We start from the raw sequence: 5,089 nt of genomic DNA on the forward strand, positions 1-5,089 counted from the left end.
AACATTTCCTGCAGAGGAAAAACACTGATCCGCAGCTTGTCCTCTGAGGAAGGGAGAGTGAGAAGAAACAACTGACAGAGCTTCAGAGTTGTGATTTAAACCCTTCCTTCCTGTCTCTTGAGTTAAATTAATGCAGTTTGAGCCCCCCCAAAAATGGCTCTTTCAAAAACAACCATAGAAATGATGGGCTTGACTAGTTCCAGGCATCAACATACACCATCTAGAAACTCCACAGCTGTCTTCTCCTTGGGGTCTGACAAAATGAACAACAAATCCTTAGATAATTACTATCTATAAAACCTGTTTTATGCTAGTACATGACAAGGACCTTTTACAAGCTGCTATCTACAGCTTATTAACTTCTACCAAAAAAAAATACATGCAATAGTATCCTCTTTTTTTATTCCCTGTATCTTTATTTTCCTTTTTACATCTGTGACTCCAGAAAGGATCCAAAGTGTAGGTGCACAGCCTCTGCTCTGGGTTTCATGGAGAGTTCCTTTAACCTTGTGTTTTAGATCCTTAAGGTACAGGACTGACCTTACAAGGGCTCAGAAAAGGGTTAAAAATATTTTATCCTGGTCCTGTCTCTCTCTTTCTCACCTGAGCCACATACACAAAATGTGATATCATGTTGCAAGGCAATGATAACAACGATTTGCCTCTAGGATCACCAGAACAGATATTCATGCATGGCAAATATTTCCATTATCTCCCTCCAAAGACAATGAATGTATAACCAAGCCCTCCACATACCCTCTAAAATATTCTTCCACACCTCACAGAGTAATGCCTGCAGTTAATTGCATATATTACCTCTTCCTGAATCCATCTTCCCTCAGTGGGTTATTCTAGTCTTTATCACCAGGCACCAATACTAACTGATCATATACAAGTAGATTGACTCCTCTGATAGCAGATAAAAAAGGCTAAGACTAAAACTGTTACTAGAAACAAAGATGTGATGGAAAAGGCTAGCTCAGTCTTTAAGATGTAGGATTTTATGCAAGAGAACCACAAAATGAAGTAAATCTGTTGAAGTAAGGATAAAACAAACCGTTCATCAACAGTAGTTAGTTATTTTTAGATCTCACTTTCAGTGAGTCAGCATGAAAAGAGAATGAGTTAAAATCACTACAAATAAGTTAGACTATCATACTAGCAAAATACTATGCAATAATAGCAGAAAATACATTCACTCTCAAATGTACATGGAAGATTCTTCAGAAAAAATCCAGGCACTAAGCTAAAACACACCTCAATATTTTCTTTGTTTGTTTTTTGTTTTGTTTCTTTAAATAATCAAATCACAGGGCCAAGCCCAGAGAAATGGCTCAGCAGCTGAAAACGTTTGCTGCTCTTGCAGAGGAGCAGACTTCAGTTCCCAGAATCCATGTCAAGAAATCCCTAAGTGCCTGCCCATGACTCCAGCTCTGTGATATCTGATGCCCTCTTGCTGCTTCCTTGGGCAGCTGAAGCCACAAGCACATACACACACATACAAATAGTTTAAAATAGTAAAAATTCAATTAAAAACTTCCCATGTCTAGAATCATATTCTCTGATTACAACTGGTTAAAATCAGTTATCAAAAAAAAAAAAAAAAAGAAAGAAAAAAAAGAAAACAGGAAGGACTGGATAGAGAGCTCAGCAGTTAAGAGCATTTGTCATTCTTGTAGATAAATGACCCATGTTTGGTTCCCAGGATCCACTTGGTGGCTCACCACTATCTATGACTCCATTTCGAGGGAAATATGTCACCCTTTAAGGCATCTTTAAGCACAGCAAACATGTGACGCATGGACATACATGCAAGAGCAAAACATCCATGAACATAAAAGGTTTTTTTTTTTAAATAATAAAATGCAACACAAAACTTACACAAAACAACTAATTCAGTGTGTAACAGGAAAATTTATAGTCATAAAAGACTTTGTCAAAAAATATGTGGGGGCAAGTGCTGGAGAGATCTCACAATGGTTAAAAACATTAGCTAGTTGTCAAGAGGTTCTGAGTTCAGTTCCTAGCATCCACATGGTAGCTCACAACCATCTGCAATGTGGTGCCCTCTTCTGGCCTGCAGGGATATAAGGAGAAAGAACACACTATATATAATAAATACTTCTAAATAAAAATTTTAATATTATTGGGCCTGGAAGATAGCTCAGCAGGTAAAAACTTTGCCACCAATCCTTAGGGCCTGTGTTTGACCCCCATCACCAATGTGGTAGAAGGATAAAACCGACTCTTGGGGCTTTGCATTTACATACACACCCACACACACACAAACACACACACACACACACACACACACACACACACACACACCATATGTACACAGAAAGGAATGTAATGTTCAGTTAAAAAAACAATGTCATAATCCACAGTAAAAGAAATGAAGAAAAAGAAGATCTCAACAGATAGTAATAAAATATGTAAGAAAATCAACCTTCTAATCATCAGGAGACTGCAAAGTAGGACTACTTTTCTCAATCTGAAAAACTGCACCAACAGAAAACTCACAGCTAACACCATCCTGAAGGGGAGAGAACTGTTCCCTTACAAAATGCAACACACATCCACACAGCCCACTGAACCACAGAAAATCCAGCCAAGTCTGCAAAATCCCTCCATGTTCCTCACCCACAACCTTATCAAAAATAAGTGTTGGTAACTGCTAGGTGCCTGTGTATTTTATGTGAAAAGCCAGAGGCTGCTGTGATAATGTCTTCCTTTTCTACCTCAATTTTTCTAAGGCAGAGTCTCTCACTCCATCTAGAGCTCACACATTCTCTGATAAACTGATTACCAGTGAACCTGGGATTCTTCTATTCACACCTCCACCCAGCATTTACATTGCCTTAAGGGCTCCAACTCCAGATCATAGCAAGCACTTTACTTTCCGAACTGAGCCATCTCCCTAGGCCCTAATTGTGAATTCTGAGGAAGATGTGTGTGATCTGAAATCATCTCTCATCTACAATATGCTTCTCTTCCCATAAGCCCCATCTCAGTAACTTAACTGACACAGCCAGGAACTTGGGATTATTCTAGATTCTCCACACATCCCACCCATCTCTACAGCTAATCAAGAAAGTCACACTCATTTTAGCTCTTATTTCTTCTTGCCCCATTTAGGACCAACTTCTCTATTCTTACCCCTATCAATTCTCCTTTCTGTGTTTTTTTCCCTGAGATTTGATTCTCATACTATCAGGAATATCTATACATTTTTTTCTATGGGTCTCACCACTGATGAGCCTGTGCTGGATCTCACACCCCACAGCAATCCTTGAGACCCATTGGTCTACAGTAAGCATCATTTCACATCAGGCCCTTGGCTCACTTATGCTGTGAGCTCCTGTGCATGCTGTTTTCACATATCATCTACTAAAACTTATTTGCTCAGTCTAAAGACTTTCCCAGCAACCCAAGGAAAAATAATCACTCACTTCCCTTGTTTTGCATGTGTACTTCTATAGGCAATAGACTTCAACTGTGGATTAATTTTGTGTATTTTCTCCCCAAACAGCCAACATGATGAAAATGACCAAATTCCTTATTTCATTTAGAACCTCCATTGAGCATTTTTATTCATGGGCAAATGAAACATGAGCATGGCACTACTTACTTTAAATTCATAGAACATGAAGATAATTAGAACTGGCAGCAGCTCAAAAATCCTCCATGGGCACTCCATGGTGGCAGTACGAGTCACCGCCATCCTTGTGCCCACGATGGGGGGCCTTGCAGCGGGACAGATGGACAGCAGCAGAGCACAGTGAGGGGGTGCACTGGGAAAGGGAAGGGTTCTGGGGGCTGGACGGCACCACTGCCCTCTCCACCTCCTTATCTCAGTTGACGCGTCACCACTGGCACTCTGACCTCCAGCACCAGAGTCCTGGAGAGCTGGAGCAAGAGAAGCTGAAGCACCCAGTGTGTGGCTGCAGACCTACACTCCGGGGCCTGGGGCACAGCCCCGGAGTGAAAGCTCAGCCCCCTATCCCCAGCTACTATCGCACTCTGTCCAAAAAAGTCAAAAAAAAAAAAAAAAAAAAAAAAAAAAAAAACACTCTCCTATGGAACACTAAAAGCTGAAGCACCAAGTTTGGGGCTACAGCCCTACATTCCGAGGGGCTGGGGCACAGCCCCAGAGTGAAAGCTCAGCCCCCAAGATAGGGCTACTATCACACTCTGTCCTATCCTCTGCAATCCAAAAGCCACACTGTAGTAGCTAGCGGGAAACTCTCCTACGCAGAGACATCATCCTCCCTCATAATCAGTGTCAGAAAACGGCCTGTGACGTAAGAGACGAGGATGCATTCACACTTCGAACTCACTGTGATCAGCCCAGTTATACCACTTGACTCCTAAGAAATATCCCTTCTTGACTCGGAATTAATAGCAGTGGTGTGTGTGTGTGTGTGTGTGTGTGTGTGTGTGTGTGTGTGTGTGCTAATTCCTGAAGTCATTCTGCTCAGCACTGCCCTATTTAGCATCCTATTTGTAGCCCTCATGAAATAAGCTGATGCTTTTGTGTATCTGAAATGTAGGACCTGAGAGTTACTGCTCTGAAATGTCTTTGTTTTCCAGGGTCAGGTCTCATTTTATTGCTCCATGTGCTTCCATATAATGACTGCTTTGAATTTCCTCCAAGAAAACTATGTAGGAACTTGGCAAAGTATGTTGGAAAAGAAAACAAAAACAAACAAACAAACAAAACAGGCCATCTAAAGTTTTTAAGCAACAGAAATTTGGTTTGTTTTTCCCTAAATTGAAAGTTAGTGCTGATGTGTCAGTTCATTTCTCAAGTTCCAGCCCAGCCCTCGTCCTCTTCTGCCGGCTATTGGCCAGAGAGAAGCCTCCTAGAGAGCTTGGACCACACAGAGATACAGACATTGAATCTTTGATCCACATAAGCCCATCGGGGAAGGACCATAGAGAGAGGGAAGAGACACCACCAACACCTACAGGAAGAAACTATGGGAAGAAGGCAATACAAGAGAACACCTAACAACAGAAAGACAAACATGACACCACCAGAATCTAGGGAATCTACACCAACTAGAATGGAACACAACAACAAAGC

General features: G+C 41.3%; 1 non-coding gene across 1 annotated transcript; it reads right to left on the reverse strand.

Moving 5' to 3' along the window:
• Window positions 1-431: 431 nt before the first annotated feature.
• Window positions 432-553, reverse strand: LOC127218680 (small nucleolar RNA SNORA26). The gene has a single exon (XR_007834232.1). It is a non-coding gene; the product is annotated as a small nucleolar RNA SNORA26 (small nucleolar RNA).
• Between the last annotated feature and the right edge of the window lie 4,536 nt (window positions 554-5,089).

Source organism: Phodopus roborovskii, unplaced genomic scaffold (assembly GCF_943737965.1).
Source record: "Phodopus roborovskii unplaced genomic scaffold, PHOROB, whole genome shotgun sequence".
Lineage (NCBI taxonomy): Eukaryota > Metazoa > Chordata > Mammalia > Rodentia > Cricetidae > Phodopus > Phodopus roborovskii.